Here is an 18,548-nt window from a genome sequence, read left to right on the forward strand (position 1 = left end):
CACTGCCTTGACGTTCATGCCGAGGATCGACTCCCACCACGTGTGCACGTGGGACAGCCCTGTGGGAAAGCCTCGTGGGAAAGCCTCGTGGGAAAGACTCGAGGGAAAACCATAGATCCTTTGATCCACGCGGCGGACTGCGTGACACTGCTGCTACCGCTCTGGAGTAAGTGCAAGTGCATGCCCGCATTCGAGACGAGGACTGACTCCCCTGGGGAGACTCCAGAAGTACCCCAAGATCCATGTCAGCACTGCAGAGGAATCCTCAGGTTCCGGCCCCGACTCCACACAACGTCTTAGGCCCCGGCATGGACGGGAGAGGAATCCCGAGACGCCCCCGAGGAACTCGCATGGGGACTGGCCTTTCCTGAAGCCACCACAGCGGGTCCCTGAGGTCCCCGTCGTAAGTCGAGAGCACCTGCCGCAACTCGAGAAAATCCAGGAGGTTTTGCCCTCCAGGCGAGATGAGGCCCATTTCCGCTGAGGCTTCTCGAGGCCAATCACATCTAACCACTGGAACTTCCAAAGGGTCCTTCACACCCTTGCTGCAACTCAAGAAGTTCCCCGACATACCCGTCTGCACTCGAGAGGAAGCACGTGGTGTCCCGCACACATCCAGGGGAGCCCCGTTTCCGCCTCCTAGCTCGAGATGACGGATCCTTTCCCTGTTTCGAAGGGAAAGAATTCCCGGCGTTCCCGTCGCATCTCAAGAGGAGGCGCTCTCCACAGGAAAGGCGAGAGGAACTCCAGGGTCGTGCCACCATTTCAAGAGTCCCCCAGATGTGTCAGTTCTTTCCAGAGGAACCTGTATTCCCTGCACTGCCTTGACGTTCAAGCCGAGGATCGACTCCCACCACGTGTGCACGTGGGACAGCCCTGTGGGAAAGCCTCGTGGGAAAGCCTCGTGGGAAAGACTCGAGGGAAAACCATAGATCCTTTGATCCACGCGGCGGACTGCGTGACACTGCTGCTACCGCTCTGGAGGAAAGCGCAAGTGCATGCCCGCATTCGAGACGAGCACTGACTCCCCTGGGGAGACTCCAGAAGTACCCCAAGATCCATGTCAGCACTGGAGAGGAATCCTCAGGTTCCGGCCCCGACTCCACACAAGGTCTTAGGCCCCGGCATCGACGGGAGAGGAATCCCGAGACGCCCCCGAGGAACTCGCATGGGGACTGGCCTTTCCTGAGGCCACCAGAGCGGTTCCCTGAGGTCCCCGTCGTAAGTCGAGAGCACCTGCCGCAACTCGAGAAAATCCAGGAGGTTTTGCCCTCCAGGCGAGATGAGGCCCATTTCCGCTGAGGCTTCTCGAGGCCAATCACATCTAACCACTGGATCTTCCAAAGGGTCCTTCACACCATTGCTGCAACTCAAGAAGTTCCCCGACATACCCGTCTGCACTCGAGAGGAAGCACGTGGTGTCCCGCACACATCCAGGGGAGCCCTGTTTCGCCTCCTAGCTCGAGATGAGGGATCCTTTCCCTGTTTCGTAGGGAAAGAATTTCCGGCGTTCCCGTCGCATCTCAAGAGGAGGCGCTCTCCACAGGAAAGGCGAGAGGAACTCCAGGGTCGTGCCACCATTCCAAGAGTCCCACGGATGTGTCAGTCCATTCCAGAGGAACCTGTTTTCCCTGCACTGCCTTGACGTTCAAGCCGAGGATCGACTCCCACCACGTATGCACGTGGGACAGCCCTGTGGGAAAGCCTCGTGGGAAAGCCTCGTGGGAAAGACTCGAGGGAAAACCATAGATCCTTTGATCCACGCGGCAGACTGCGTGACACTGCTGCTACCGCTCTGGAGGAAAGCGCAAGTGCATGCCCGCATTCGAGACGAGGACTGACTCCCCTGGGGAGACTCCAGAAGTACCCCAAGATCCATGTCAGCACTGGAGAGGAATCCTCAGGTTCCGGCCCCGACTCCACACAAGGTCTTAGGCCCCGGCATGGAAGGGAGAGGAATCCCGAGAGGCCCCCGAGGAACTCGCATGGGGACTGGCCTTTCCTGAGGCCACCAGAGCGGTTCCCTGAGGTCCCCGTCGTAAGTCGAGAGCAACTGCCGCAACTCGAGAAAATCCAGGAGGTTTTGCCGTTCAGGCGAGATGAGGCCCATTTCCGCTGAGGCTTCTCGAGGCCAATCACATCTAACCACTGGAACTTCCAAAGGGTCCTTCACACCATTGCTGCAACTAAAGAAGTTCCCCGACATACCAGTCTGCACTCGAGAGGAAGCACGTGGGGTCCCTCACACATCCAGGGGAGCCCCGTTTCCGCCTCCTAGCTCGAGATGAGGGATCCTTCCCTGTTTCGTAGGGAAAGAATTCCCGGCGTTCCAGTCGTATCTCAAGAGGAGGCGCTCTCCACAGGAAAGGCGAGAGGAACTCCAAGGTCGTGACACCATTCCAAGAGTCCCCCAGATGTGTCAGTCCATTCCAGAGGAACCTGTTTTCCCTGCACTGCCTTGACGTTCAAGCCGAGGATCGACTCCCACCACGTGTGCACGTGGGACAGCCCTCTGGGAAAGCCTCGTGGGAAAGCCTCGTGGGAAAGACTCGAGGGAGAACCATAGATCCTTTGATCCACGCGGCGGACTTCGTGACACTGCTGCTACCGCTCTGGAGGAAAGAGCAAGTGCATGCCCGCATTCGAGACGAGGACTGACTCCCCTGGGGAGACTCCAGAAGTACCCCAAGATCCATGTCAGCACTGGAGAGGAAACCTCAGGTTCCGGCCCCGACTCCACACAAGGTCTTAGGCCCCGGCATCGACGGGAGAGGAATCCCGAGAGGCCCCCGAGGAACTCGCATGGGGACTGGCCTTTCCTGAGGCCACCAGAGCGGGTCCCTGAGGTCCCCGTCGTAAGTCGAGAGCACCTGCGGCAACTCGAGAAAATCCAGGAGGTTTTGCCCTCCAGGCGAGATGAGGCCCATTTCCGCTGAGGCTTCTCGAGGCCAATCACATCTAACCACTGGAACTTCCAAAGGGTCCTTCACACCCTTGCTGCAACTCAAGAAGTTCCCCGACATACCCGTCTCCACTAGAGAGGAAGCACGTGGTGTGTCGCACACATCCAGGGGAGCCCCGTTTCCGCCTCCTAGCTCGAGATGAGGGATCCTTTCCGTTTCGTAGGGAAAGAATTCCCGGCGTTCCCGTCGCATCTCAAGAGGAGGCGCTTTCCACAGGAAAGGCGAGAGGAACACTAGGGTCGTGCCACCATTCCAAAAGTCCCCCAGATGTGTCAGTCCATTTAAGAGGAACCTGTTTTCCCTGCACTACTTTGACGTTCAAGCCGAGGATCGACTCCCACCACGTGTGCACGTGGGACAGCCCTGTGGGAAAGCCTCGTGGGAAAGCCTCGTGGGAAAGACTAAAGGGAAAACCATAGATCCTTTGATCCACGCGGCAGACTGCGTGACACTGCTGCTACCGCTCTGGAGGAAAGCGCAATGCATGCCCGCATTCGAGACGAGGACTGACTCCCCTGGGGTGACTCCAGAAGTACCCCAAGATCCATGTCAGCACTGGAGAGGAATTCTCAGGTTCCGGCCCCGACTCCACACAAGGTCTTAGGCCCCGGCATCGACGGGAGAGGAATCCCGAGAGGCCCCCGAGGAACTCGCATGGGGACTGGCCTTTCCTGAGGCCACCAGAGCGGGTCCCTGAGGTCCCCGTCGTAAGTCGAGAGCACCTGCCCCAACTCGAGAAAATCCAGGAGGTTTTGCCGTCCAGGCGAGATGAGGCCCATTTCCGCTGAGGCTTCTTGAGGCCAATCACATCTAACCACTGGAACTTGCAAAGGGTCCTTCACACCCTTGCTGCAACTCAAGAAGTTCCCCGACATACCCGTCTGCACTCGAGAGGAAGCACGTGGTGTCCCGCACACATCCAGGGGAGCCCCGTTTCCGCCTCCTAGCTCGAGATGAGGGATCCTTTCCCTGTTTCGTAGGGAAATAATTCCCGGCGTTCCCGTCGCATCTCAAGAGGAGGCGCTCTCCACAGGAAAGGCGAGAGGAACTCCAGGGTCATGCCACCATTCCAAGAGTCCCCCAGATGTGTCAGTCCATTCCAGAGGAACCTGTTTTCCCTGCACTGCCTTGACGTTCAAGCCGAGGATCGACTCCCACCACGTGTGCACGTGGGACAGCCCTGTGGGAAAGCCTCGTGGGAAAGCCTCGTGGGAAAGACTCGAGGGAAAACCATAGATCCTTTGATCCACGCGGCGGACTGCGTGACACTGCTGCTACCGCTCTGGAGGAAAGCGCAAGTGCATGCCCGCATTCGAGACGAGGACTGACTCCCCTGGGGAGACTCCAGAAGTACCCCAAGATCCATGTCAGCACTGGAGAGGAATCCTCACGTTCCGGCCACGACTCCACACAAGGTCTTAGGCCCCGGCATCGACGGGAGAGGAATCCCCAGAGGCCCCCGAGGAACTCGCATGGGGACTGGCCTTTCCTGAGGCCACCAGAGCGGGTCCCTGAGGTCCCCGTCGTAAGTCGAGAGCACCTGCCGCAACTCGAGAAAATCCAGGAGGTTTTGCCCTCCAGGCGAGATGAGGCCCATTTCCGCTGAGGCTTCTCGAGGCCAATCACATCTAACCACTGGAACTTCCAAAGGGTCCTTCACACCCTTGCTGCAACTCAAGAAGTTCCCCGACATAGCCGTCTCCACTCGAGAGGAAGCACGTGGGGTCCCGCACACATCCAGGGGAGCCCCGTTTCCGCCTCCTAGCTCGAGATGAGGGATCCTTTCCCTGTTTCGTAGGGAAAGAATTCCCGGCGTTCCCGTCGCATCTCAAGAGGAGGCGCTCTCCACAGGAAAGGCGAGAGGAACTCCAAGGTCGTGACACCATTCCAAGAGTCCCCCAGATGTGTCAGTCCATTCCAGAGGAACCTGTTTTCCCTGCACTGCCTTGACGTTCAAGCCGAGGATCGACTCCCACCACGTGTGCACGTTGGACAGCCCTGTGGGAAAGCCTCGTGGGAAAGCCTCGTGGGAAAGACTCGAGGGAAAACCATAGATCCTTTGATCCACGCGGCGGACTGCGTGACACTGCTGCTACCGCTCTGGAGGAAAGCGCAATGCATGCCCGCATTCGAGACGAGGACTGACTCCCCTGGGGAGACCCCAGACGTACCCCAAGATCCATGTCAGCCCTGGAGAGGAATCCTCAGGTTCCGGCCCCGACTCCACACAAGGTCTTAGGCCCCGGCATCGACGGGAGAGGAATCCCGAGAGGCCCCCGTGGAACTCGCATGGGGACTGGCCTTTCCTGAGGCCACCAGAGCGAGTCCCTGAGGTCCCTGTCGTAAGTCGAGAGCACCTGCCGCAACTCGAGAAAATCCAGGAGGTTTTGCCCTCCAGGCGAGATGAGGCCCATTTCCGCTGAGGCTTCTCGAGGCCAATCACATCTAACCACTGGAACTTCCAAAGGGTCCTTCACACCCTTGCTGCAACTCAAGAAGTTCCCCGACATACCCGTCTCCACTCGACAGGAAGCACGTGGGTCCCGCACACATCCAGGGGAGCCCCGTTTCCGCCTCCTAGCTCGAGATGAGGGATCCTTTCCCTGTTTCGTGGGGAAAGAATTCCCGGCGTTCCCGTCGCATCTCAAGAGGAGGCGCTCTCCACAGGAAAGGCGAGAGGAACTCCAGGGACGTGCCACCATTCCAAGAGTCCCCCAGATGTGTCAGTCCATTCCAGAGGAACCTGTTTTCCCTGCACTGCCTTGACGTTCAAGCCGAGGATCGACTCCCACCACGTGTGCACGTGGGACAGCCCTCTGGGAAAGCCTCGTGGGAAAGCCTCGTGGGAAAGACTCGAGGGAGAACCATAGATCCTTTGATCCACGCGGCGGACTTCGTGACACTGCTGCTACCGCTCTGGACGAAAGCGCAAGTGCATGCCCGCATTCGAGACGAGGACTGACTCCCCTGGGGAGACTCCAGAAGTACCCCAAGATCCATGTCAGCACTGGAGAGGAATCCTCAGGTTCCGGCCCCGACTCCACACAAGGTCTTAGGCCCCGGCATCGACGGGAGAGGAATCCCGAGAGGCCCCCGAGGAACTCGCATGGGGACTGGCCTTTCCTGAGGCCACCAGAGCGGGTCCCTGAGGTCCCCGTCGTAAGTCGAGAGCACCTGCCGCAACTCGAGAAAATCCAGGAGGTTTTGCCCTCCAGGCGAGATGAGGCCCATTTACGCTGAGGCTTCTCGAGGCCAATCACATCTAACCACTGGAACTTCCAAAGGGTCCTTCACACCCTTGCTGCAACTCAAGAAGTTCCCCGACATACCCGTCTCCACTCGAGAGGAAGCACGTGGTGTCTCGCACACATGCAGGGGAGCCCCGTTTCCGCCTCCTAGCTCGAGATGAGGGATCCTTTCCGTTTCGTAGGGAAAGAATTCCCGGCGTTCCCGTCGCATCTCAAGAGGAGGCGCTTTCCACAGGAAAGGCGAGAGGAACTCCAGGGTCGTGCCACCATTCCAAGAGTCCCCCAGATGTGTCAGTCCATTTAAGAGGAACCTGTTTTCCCTGCACTACTTTGACGTTCAAGCCGAGGATCGACTCCCACCACGTGTGCACGTGGGACAGCCCTGTGGGAAAGCCTCGTGGGAAAGCCTCGTGGGAAAGACTCGAGGGAAAACCATAGATCCTTTGATCCACGCGGCGGACTGCGTGACACTGCTGCTACCGCTCTGGAGGAAAGCGCAATGCATGTCCGCATTCGAGACGAGGACTGACTCCCCTGGGGAGACTCCAGAAGTACCCCAAGATCCATGTCAGCACTGGAGAGGAATCCTCAGGTTCCGGCCCCGACTCCACACAAGGTCTTAGGCATCGGCATCGACGGGAGAGGAATCCCGAGGCGCCCCCGAGGAACTCGCATGGGGACTGGCCTTTCCTGAGGCCACCAGAGCGGGTCCCTGAGGTCCCCGTCGTAAGTCGAGAGCACCTGCCGCAACACGAGAAAATCCAGGAGGTTTTGCCCTCCAGGCGAGATGAGGCCCATTTCCGCTGAGGCTTCTCGAGGCTAATCACATCTAACCACTGGAACTTCCAAAGGGTCCTTCACACCCTTGCTGCAACTAAAGAAGGTCCCCGACATACCCGTCTCCACTCGAGAGGAAGCACGTGGGGTCCCTCACACATCCAGGGGAGCCCCGTTTCCGCCTCCTAGCTCGAGATGAGGGATCCTTTCCCTGTTTCGTAGGGAAAGAATTCCCGGCGTTCCCGTCGCATCTCAAGAGGAGGCGCTCTCCACAGGAAAGGCGAGAGGAACTCCACGGTCATGCCACCATTCCAAGAGTCCCCCAGATGTGTCAGTCCATTCCAGAGGAACCTGTTTTCCCTGCACTGCGTTGACGTTCAAGCCGAGGATCGACTCCCACCACGTGTGCACGTGGGACAGCCCTGTGGGAAAACCTCGTGGGAAAGCCTCGTGGGAAAGACTCGAGGGAAAACCATAGATCCTTTGATCCACGCGGCGGACTGCGTGACACTGCTGCTACCGCTCTGGAGGAAAGCGCAAGTGCATGCCCGCATTCGAGACGAGGACTGACTCCCCTGGGGAGACTCCAGAAGTACCCCAAGATCCATGTCAGCACTGGAGAGGAATCCTCAGGTTCCGGCCCCGACTCCACACAAGGTCTTAGGCCCCGGCATCGACGGGAGAGGAATCCCGAGAGGCCCCCGAGGAACTCGCATGGGGACTGGCCTTTCCTGAGGCCACCAGAGCGGGTCCCTGAGGTCCCCGTCGTAAGTCGAGACCACCTGCCGCAACTCGAGAAAATCCAGGCGGTTTTGCCCTCCAGGCGAGATGACGCCCATTTCCGCTGAGGCTTCTCGAGGCTAATCACGTCTAACCACTGGAACTTCCAAAGGGTCCTTCACACCCTTGCTGCAACTCAAGAAGTTCCCCGACATACCCGTCTCCACTCGAGAGGAAGCACGTGGGTCCCGCACACATCCAGGGGAGCCCCGTTTCCGCCTCCTAGCTCGAGATGAGGGATCCTTTCCCTGTTTCGTAGGGAAAGAATTCCCGGCGTTCCCGTCGCATCTCAAGAGGAGGCGCTCTCCACAGGAAAGGCGAGAGGAACTCCAGGGTCATGCCACCATTCCAAGAGTCCCCCAGATGTGTCAGTCCATTCCAGAGGAACCTGTTTTCCCTGCACTGCCTTGACGTTCAAGCCGAGGATCGACTCCCACCACGTGTGCACGTGGGACAGCCCTGTGGGAAAGCCTCGTGGGAAAGCCTCGTGGGAAAGACTCGAGGGAAAACCATAGATCCTTTGATCCACGCGGCGGACTGCGTGACACTGCTGCTACCGCTCTGGAGGAAAGCGCAAGTGCATGCCCGCATTCGAGACGAGGACTGACTCCCCTGGGGAGACTCCAAAAGTACCCCAAGATCCATGTCAGCACTGGAGAGGAATCCTCAGGTTCCGGCCCCGACTCCACACAAGGTCTTAGGCCCCGGCATCGACGGGAGAGGAATCCCGAGGCTCCCCCGAGGAACTCGCATGGGGACTGGCCTTTGCTGAGGCCACCAGAGCGGGTCCCTGAGGTCCCCGTCGTAAGTCGAGAGCACCTGCCGCAACACGAGAAAATCCAGGAGGTTTTGCCCTCCAGGCGAGATGAGGCCCATTTCCGCTGAGGCTTCTCGAGGCTAATCACATCTAACCACTGGAACTTCCAAAGGGTCCTTCACACCCTTGCTGCAACTCAAGAAGGTCCCCGACATACCCGTCTCCACTCGAGAGGAAGCACGTGGGGTCCCTCACACATCCAGGGGAGCCCCGTTTCCGCCTCCTAGCTCGAGATGAGGGATCCTTTCCCTGTTTCGTAGGGAAAGAATTCCCGGCGTTCCCGTCGCATCTCAAGAGGAGGCGCTCTCCAAAGGAAAGGCGAGAGGAACTCCAGGGTCATGCCACCATTCCAAGAGTCCCCCAGATGTGTCAGTCCATTCCAGAGGAACCTGTTTTCCCTGCACTGCGTTGACGTTCAAGCCGAGGATCGACTCCCACCACGTGTGCACGTGGGACAGCCCTGTGGGAAAACCTCGTGGGAAAGCCTCGTGGGAAAGACTCGAGGGAAAACCATAGATCCTTTGATCCACGCGGCGGACTGCGTGACACTGCTGCTACCGCTCTGGAGGAAAGCGCAAGGAAATGCCCGCATTCGAGACGAGGACTGACTCCCCTGGGGAGACTCCAGAAGTACCCCAAGATCCATGTCAGCACTGGAGAGGAATCCTCAGGTTCCGGCCCCGACTCCACACAAGGTCTTAGGCCCCGGCATCGACGGGAGAGGAATCCCGAGAGGCCCCCGAGGAACTCACATGGGGACTGGCCTTTCCTGAGGCCACCAGAGCGGGTCCCTGAGGTCCCCGTCGTAAGTCGAGACCACCTGCCGCAACTCGAGAAAATCCAGGAGGTTTTGCCCTCCAGGCGAGATGAGGCCCATTTCCGCTGAGGCTTCTCGAGGCCAATCACATCTAACCACTGGAACTTCCAAAGGGTCCTTCACACCCTTGCTGCAACTCAAGAAGTTCCCCGACATACCCGTCTCCACTCGAGAGGAAGCACGTGGGTCCCGCACACATCCAGGGGAGCCCCGTTTCCGCCTCCTAGCTCGAGATGAGGGATCCTTTCCCTGTTTCGTAGGGAAAGAATTCCCGGCGTTCCCGTCGCATCTCAAGAGGAGGCGCTCTCCACAGGAAAGGCGAGAGGAACTCCAGGGTCGTGCCACCATTCCAAGAGTCCCCCAGATGTGTCAGTCCATTCCAGAGGAACCTGTTTTCCCTGCACTGCCTTGACGTTCAAGCCGAGGATCGACTCCCACCACGTGTGCACGTGGGACAGCCCTGTGGGAAAGCCTCGTGGGAAAGCCTCGTGGGAAAGACTCGAGGGAGAACCATAGATCCTTTGATCCACGCGGCGGACTTCGTGACACTGCTGCTACCGCTCTGGAGGAAAGCGCAAGTGCATGCCCGCATTCGAGACGAGGACTGACTCCCCTGGGGAGACTCCAGAAGTACCCCAAGATCCATGTCAGCACTGGAGAGGAATCCTCAGGTTCCGGCCCCGACTCCACACAAGGTCTTAGGCCCCGGCATCGACGGGAGAGGAATCCCGAGAGGCCCCCGAGGAACTCGCATGGGGACTGGCCTTTCCTGAGGCCACCAGAGCGGGTCCCTGAGGTCCCCGTCGTAAGTCGAGAGCACCTGCCGCAACTCGAGAAAATCCAGGAGGTTTTGCCCTCCAGGCGAGATGAGGCCCATTTCCGCTGAGGCTTCTCGAGGCCAATCACATCTAACCACTGGAACTTCCAAAGGGTCCTTCACACCCTTGCTGCAACTCAAGAAGTTCCCCGACATAGCCGTCTCCACTCGAGAGGAAGCACGTGGTGTGTCGCACACATGCAGGGGAGCCCCGTTTCCGCCTCCTAGCTCGAGATGAGGGATCCTTTTCGTTTCGTAGGGAAAGAATTCCCGGCGTTCCCGTCGCATCTCAAGAGGAGGCGCTTTCCACAGGAAAGGCGAGAGGAACACCAGGCTCGTGCCACCATTCCAAGAGTCCCCCAGATGTGTCAGTCCATTTAAGAGGAACCTGTTTTCCCTGCACTACTTTGACGTTCAAGCCGAGGATCGACTCCCACCACGTGTGCACGTGGGACAGCCCTGTGGGAAAGCCTCGTGGGAAAGCCTCGTGGGAAAGACTCGAGGGAAAACCATAGATCCTTTGATCCACGGGGCGGACTGCGTGACACTGCTGCTACCGCTCTGGAGGAAAGCGCAATGCATGCCCGCATTCGAGACGAGGACTAACTCCCCTGGGGAGAATACAGAAGTACCCCAAGATCCATGTCAGCACTCGAGAGGAATCCTCAGGTTCCGGCCCCGACTCCACACAAGGTCTTAGGCCCCAGCATCGACGGGAGAGGAATCCCGAGACGCCCCCGAGGAACTCGCATGGGGACTGGCCTTTCCTGAGGCCACCAGAGCGGGTCCCTGAGGTCCCCGTCGTAAGTCGAGAGCACCTGCCGCAACTCGAGAAAATCCAGGAGGTTTTGCCGTCCAGGCGAGATGAGGCCCATTTCCGCTGAGGCTTCTCGAGGCCAATCACGTCTAACCACTGGAACTTCCAAAGGGTCCTTCACACCCTTGCTGCAACTCAAGAAGTTCGCCGACATACCCGTCTCCACTCGAGAGGAAGCATGTGGTGTCCCGCACACATCCAGGGGAGCCCCGTTTCCGCCTCCTAGCTCGAGATGAGGGATCTTTTCCCTGTTTCGTAGGGAAAGAATTCCCGGCGTTCCCGTCGCATCTCAAGAGGAGGCGCTCTCCACAGGAAAGGCGAGAGGAACTCCAGGGTCGTGCCACCATTCCAAGAGTCCCCCAGATGTGTCAGTCCATTCCAGAGGAACCTGTTTTCCCTGCACTGCCTTGACGTTCAAGCCGAGGATCGAGTCCCACCACGTGTGCACGTGGGACAGCCCTGTGGGAAAGCCTCGTGGGAAAGCTTCGTGGGAAAGACTCGAGGGAAAACCATAGATCCTTTGATCCACGCGGCGGACTGCGTGACACTGCTGCTACCGCTCTGGAGGAAAGCGCAAGTGCAAGCCCGCATTCGAGCCGAGGACTGACTCCCCTGGGGAGACTCCATAAGTAGCCCAAGATCCATGTCAGCACTGGAGAGGAATCCTCAGGTTCCGGCCCCGACTCCACACAAGGTCTTAGGCCCCGGCATCGACGGGAGAGGAATCCCGAGAGGCCCCCGTGGAACTCGCATGGGGACTGGCCTTTCCTGAGGCCACCAGAGCGGTTCCCTGAGGTCCCCGTCGTAAGTCGAGAGCACCTGCCGCAACTCGAGAAAATCCAGGAGGTTTTGCCCTCCAGGCGAGATGAGGCCCATTTCCGCTGAGGCTTCTCGAGGCCAATCACATCTAACCACTGGAAGTTCCAAAGGGTCCTTCACAACATTGCTGCAACTCAAGAAGTTCCCCGACATACCCGTCTGCACTCGAGAGGAAGCACGTGGGGTCCCGCACACATCCAGGGGAGCCCCGTTTCCGCCTCCTAGCTCGAGATGAGGGATCCTTTCCCTGTTTCGTAGGGAAAGAATTCCCGGCGTTCCCGTCGCATCTCAAGAGGAGGCGCTCTCCTCAGGAAAGGCGAGAGGAACTCCAGGGTCGTGACACCATTCCAAGAGTCCCCCAGATGTGTCAGTCCATTCCAGAGGAACCTGTTTTCCCTGCACTGCCTTGACGTTCAAGCCGAGGATCGACTCCCACCACGTGTGCACGTGGGACAGCCCTGTGGGAAAGCCTCGTCGGAAAGCCTCGTGGGAAAAACACGAGGGAAAACCATAGATCCTTTGATCCACGGGGCGGACTGCGTGACACTGCTGCTACCGCTCTGGAGAAAAGCGCAAGTGCATGCCCGCATTCGAGACGAGGACTGACTCCCCTGGGGAGACTCCAGAAGTACCCCAAGATCCATGTCAGCACTGGAGAGGAATCCTCAGGTTCCGGCCCTGACTCCACGCAAGGTCTTAGGCCCCGGCATTGACGGGAGAGGAATCCCGAGACGCCCCCGAGGAACTCGCATGGGGACTGGCCTTTCCTGAGTCCACCAGAGCGGGTCCCTGAGGTCCCCGTCGTAAGTCGAGAGCACCTGCCGCAACTCGAGAAAATCCAGGAGGTTTTGCCCTCCAGGCGAGATGAGGCCCATTTCCGCTGAGGCTTCTCGAGGCCAATCACATCTAACCACTGGAACTTCCAAAGGGTCCTTCACACCCTTGCTGCAACTCAAGAAGGTCCCCGACATACCCGTCTCCACTCGAGAGGAAGCACGTGGGGTCCCGCACACATCCAGGGGAGCCCCGTTTCCGCCTCCTAGCTCGAGATGAGTGATCCTTTCCCTGTTTCGTAGGGAAAGAATTCCCGGCGTTCCCGTCGCATCTCAAGAGGAGGCGCTCTCCACAGGAAAGGCGAGAGGAACTCCAGGGTCGTGCCACCATTCCAAGAGTCCCCCAGATGTGTCAGTTCTTTCCAGAGGAACCTGTTTTCCCTGCACTGCCTTGACGTTCAAGCCGAGGATCGACTCCCACCTCGTGTGCACGTGGGACAGCCCTGTGGGAAAGCCTCGTGGGAAAGCCTCGTGGGAAAGACTCGAGGGAAAACCATAGATCCTTTGATCCACGCGGCGGACTGCGTGACACTGCTGCTACCGCTCTGGAGGAAAGAGCAAGTGCATGCCCGCATTCGAGACGAGGACTGACTCCCCTGGGGAGACTCCAGAAGTACCCCAAGATCCATGTCAGCACTGGAGAGGAATCCTCAGGTTCCGGCCCCGACTCCACACAAGGTCTTAGGCCCCGGCATCGACGGGAGAGGAATCCCGAGAGGCCCCCGAGGAACTCGCATGGGGACGGGCCTTTCCTGAGGCCACCAGAGCGGGTCCCTGAGGGCCCCGTCGTACGTCGAGAGCACCTGCCGCAACTCGAGAAAATCCAGGAGGTTTTGCCCTCCAGGCGAGATGAGGCCCATTTCCGCTGAGGCTTCTCGAGGCCAATCACATCTAACCACTGGAACTTCCAAAGGGTCCTTCACACCCTTGCTGCAACTCAAGAAGTTCCCCGACATACCCGTCTCCACTCGAGAGGAAGCACGTGGGGTCCCGCACACATCCAGGGGAGCCCCGTTTCCGCCTCCTAGCTCGAGATGAGGGATCCTTTCCCTGTTTCGTAGGGAAAGAATTCCTGGCGTTCCCGTCGCATCTAAAGAGGAGGCGCTCTCCACAGGAAAGGCGAGAGGAACTCCAGGGTCGTGCCACCATTCCAAGAGTCCCCCAGATGTGTCAGTCCATTCCAGAGGAACCTGTTTTCCCTGCACTGCCATGACGTTCAAGCCGAGGATCGACTCCCACCACGTGTGCACGTGGGACAGCCCTGTGGGAAAGCCTCGTGGGAAAGCCTCGTGGGAAAGACTCGAGGGAAAACCATAGATCCTTTGATCCACGCGGCGGACTGCGTGACACTGCTGCTACCGCTCTGGAGGAAAGCGCAAGTGCATGCCCTCATTCGAGACGAGGACTGACTCCCCTGGGGAGACTCCAGAAGTACCCCAAGATCCATGTCAGCACTGGAGAGGAATCCTCAGGTTCCGGCCCCGACTCCACACAAGGTCTTAGGCCCCGGCATCGACGGGAGAGGAATCCCCAGAGGCCCCCGAGGAACTCGCATGGGGACTGGCCTTTCCTGAGGCCACCAGAGCGGGTCCCTGAGGTCCCCGTCGTAAGTCGAGAGCACCTGCCGCAACTCGAGAAAATCCAGGAGGTTTTGCCCTCCAGGCGAGATGAGGCCCATTTCCGCTGAGGCTTCTCGAGGCCAATCACATCTAACCACTGGAACTTCCAAAGGGTCCTTCACACCCTTGCTGCAACTCAAGAAGTTCCCCGACATACCCGTCTCCACTCGAGAGGAAGCACGTGGGGTCCCGCACACATCCAGGGGAGCCCCGTTTCCGCCTCCTAGCTCGAGATGAGGGATCCTTTCCCTGTTTCGTAGGGAAAGAATTCCCGGCGTTCCCGTCGCATCTCAAGAGGAGGCGCTCTCCACAGGAAAGGCGAGAGGAACTCCAGGGTCGTGACACCATTCCAAGAGTCCCCCAGATGTGTCAGTCCATTCCAGAGGAACCTGTTTTCCCTGCACTGCCTTGACGTTCAAGCCGAGGATCGACTCCCACCACGTGTGCACGTGGGACAGCCCTGTGGGAAAGCCTCGTGGGAAAGCCTCGTGGGAAAGACTCGAGGGAAAACCATAGATCCTTTGATCCACGCGGCGGACTGCGTGACACTGCTGCTACCGCTCTGGAGGAAAGCGCAAGTGCATGCCCGCATTCGAGACGAGGACTGACTCCCCTGGGGAGACTCCAGAAGTACCCCAAGATCCATGTCAGCACTGGAGAGGAATCCTCAGGTTCCGGCCCCGACTCCACACAAGGTCTTAGGCCCCGGCATCGACGGGAGAGGAATCCCGAGAGGCCCCCGAGGAACTCGCATGGGGACGGGCCTTTCCTGAGGCCACCAGAGCGGGTCCCTGAGGGCCCCGTCGTAAGTCGAGAGCACCTGCCGCAAAACGAGAAAATCCAGGAGGTTTTGCCCTCCAGGCGAGATGAGGCCCATTTCCGCTGAGGCTTCTCGAGGCCAATCACATCTAACCACTGGAACTTCCAAAGGGTCCTTCACACCCTTGCTGCAACTCAAGAAGTTCCCCGACATACCCGTCTGCACTCGAGAGGAAGCACGTGGTGTCCCTCACACATCCAGGGGAGCCCCGTCCCGCCTCCTATCTCGAGATGAGGGATCCTTTCCCTGTTTCGTAGGGAAAGAATTCCCGGCGTTCCCGTCGCATCTCAAGAGGAGGCGCTCTCCACAGGATAGGCGAGAGGAACTCCAGGGGCATGCCACCATTCCAAGAGTCCCCCAGATGTGTCAGTCCATTCCAGAGGAACCTGTTTTCCCTGCACTGCCTTGACGTTCAAGCCGAGGATCGACTCCCACCACGTGTGCACGTGGGACAGCCCTGTGGGAAAGCCTCGTGGGAAAGCCTCGTGGGAAAGACTCGAGGGAAAACCATAGATCCTTTGATCCACGCGGCGGACTGCGTGACACTGCTGCTACCGCTCTGGAGGAAAACGCAAGTGCATGCCCGCATTCGAGCCGAGGACTGACTCCCCTGGGGAGACTCCAGAAGTACCCCAAGATCCATGTCAGCACTGGAAGGAATCCTCAGGTTCCGGCCCCGACTCCACACAAGGTCTTAGGCCCCGGCATCGACGGGAGAGGAATCCCGAGAGGCCCCCGAGGAACTCGCATTGGGACTGGCCTTTCCTGAGGCCACCAGAGCGGGTCCCTGAGGTCCCCGTCGTAAGTCGAGAGCACCTGCCGCAACTCGAGAAAATCCAGGAGGTTTTGCCCTCCAGGCGAGATGAGGCCCATTTCCGCTGAGGCTTCTCGAGGCTAATCACGTCTAACCACTGGAACTTCCAAAGGGTCCTTCACACCCTTGCTGCCACTCAAGAAGTTCCCCGACATACCCGTCTACACTCGAGAGGAAGCACGTGGGTCCCGCACACATCCAGGGGAGCCCCGTTTCCGCCTCCTAGCTCGAGATGAGGGATCCTTTCCCTGTTTCGTAGGGAAAGAATTCCCGGCGTTCCCGTCGCATCTCAAGAGGAGGCGCTCTCCACAGGAAAGGCGAGAGGAACTCCAGGGTCGTGACACCATTCCAAGAGTCCCCCAGATGTGTCAGTCCATTCCAGAGGAACCTGTTTTCCCTGCACTGCCTTGACGTTCAAGCCGAGGATCGACTCCCACCACGTGTGCACGTGGGACAGCCCTGTGGGAAAGCCTCGTGGGAAAGCCTCGTGGGAAAGACTCGAGGGAGAACCATAGATCCTTGAACCACGCGGCGGACTTCGTGACACTGCTGCTACCGCTCTGGAGGAAAGCGCAAGTGCATGCCCGCATTCGAGACGAGGACTGACTCCCCTGGGGAGACTCCAGAAGTACCCCAAGATCCATGTCAGCACTGGAGAGGAATCCTCAGGTTCCGGGCCCGACTCCACACAAGGTCTTAGGCCCCAGCATCGACGGGAGAGGAATCCCGAGAGGCCCCCGAGGAACTCGCATGGGGACTGGCCTTTCCTGAGGCCACCAGAGCGGGTCCCTAGGGTCCCCGTCGTAAGTCGAGAGCACCTGCCGCAATTCGAGAAAATCCAGGAGGTTTTGCCCTCCAGGCGAGATGAGGCCCATTTCCGCTGAGGCTTCACGAGGCCAATCACATCTAACCACTGGAACTTCCAAAGGGTCCTTCTCACCCTTGCTGCAACTCAAGAAGTTCCCCGACATACCCGTCTCCACTCGAGAGGAAGCAGGTGGTGTCCCGCACACATCCAGGGGAGCCCCGTTTCCGCCTCCTAGCTCGAGATGAGGGATCCTTTCCCTGTTTCGTAGGGAAAGAATTCCCGGCGTTCCCGTCGCATCTCAAGAGGAGGCGCTCTCCTCAGGAAAGGCGAGAGTAACTCCAGGGTCGTGACACCATTCCAAGAGTCCCCCAGATGTGTCAGTCCATTCCAGAGGAACCTGTTTTCCCTGCACTGCCTTGACGTTCAAGCCGAGGATCGACTCCCACCACGTGTGCACGTGGGACAGCCCTGTGGGAAAGCCTCGTCGGAAAGCCTCGTGGGAAAAACACGAGGGAAAACCATAGATCCTTTGATCCACGGGGCGGACTGCGTGACACTGCTGCTACCGCTCTGGAGGAAAGCGCAAGTGCATGCCCGCATTCGAGACGAGGACTGACTCCCCTGGGGAGACTCCAGAAGTACCCCAAGATCCATGTCAGCACTGGAGAGGAATCCTCAGGTTCCGGCCCTGACTCCACGCAAGGTCTTAGGCCCCGGCATTGACGGGAGAGGGATCCCGGGACGCCCCCGAGGAACTCGCATGGGGACTGGCCTTTCCTGAGTCCACCAGATCGGGTCCCTGAGGGCCCGTCGAAAGTCGAGAGCACCTGCCGCAACTCGATAAAATCCAGGAGGTTTTGCCCTCCAGGCGAGATGAGGCCCATTTCCGCTGAGGCTTCTCGAGGCCAATCACATCTAACCACTGGAACTTCCAAAGGGTCCTTCACACCCTTGCTGCAACTCAAGAAGTTCCCCGACATACCCGTCTCCACTCGAGAGGAAGCACGTGGTGTCCCGCACACATCCAGGGGAGCCCCGTTTCCGCCTCCTAGCTCGAGATGAGGGATCCTTTCCCTGTTTCGTAGGGAAAGAATTCCCGGCGTTCCTGTCGCATCTCAAGAGGAGGCGCTCTCCACAGGAAAGGCGAGAGGAACTCCAGGGTCGTGCCACCATTCCAAGAGTCCCCCAGATGTGTCAGTTCTTTCCAGAGGAACCTGTTTTCCCTGCACTGCCTTGACGTTCAAGCTGAGGATCGACTCCCACCACGTGTGCACGTGGGACAGCCCTGTGGGAAAGCCTCGTGGGAAAGCCTCGTGGGAAAGACTCGAGGGAAAACCATAGATCCTTTGATCCACGCGGCGGACTGCGTGACACTGCTGCTACCGCTCTGGAGGAAAGCGCAAGTGCATGCCCGCATTCGAGACGAGGACTGACTCCCCTGGGGAGACTCCAGAAGTACCCCAAGATCCATGTCAGCACTGGAGAGGAATTCTCAGGTTCCGGCCCCGACTCCACACAAGGACTTAGGCCCCGGCATCGACGGGAGAGGAATCCCGAGAGGCCCCCGAGGAACTCGCATGGGGACTGGCCTTTCCTGAGGCCACCAGAGCGGTTCCCTGAGGTCCCCGTCGTAAGTCGAGAGCACCTGCCGCAACTCGAGAAAATCCATGAGGTTTTGCCCTCCAGGCGAGATGAGGCCCATTTCCGCTGAGGCTTCTCGAGGCCAATCACATCTAACCACTGGATCATCCAAAGAGTCCTTCACACTATTGCTGCAACTCAAGAAGTTCCCCGACATA

This window comes from Ovis canadensis, chromosome 7 (assembly GCF_042477335.2).
Source record: "Ovis canadensis isolate MfBH-ARS-UI-01 breed Bighorn chromosome 7, ARS-UI_OviCan_v2, whole genome shotgun sequence".
Classification (NCBI taxonomy): Eukaryota; Metazoa; Chordata; class Mammalia; order Artiodactyla; family Bovidae; genus Ovis; species Ovis canadensis.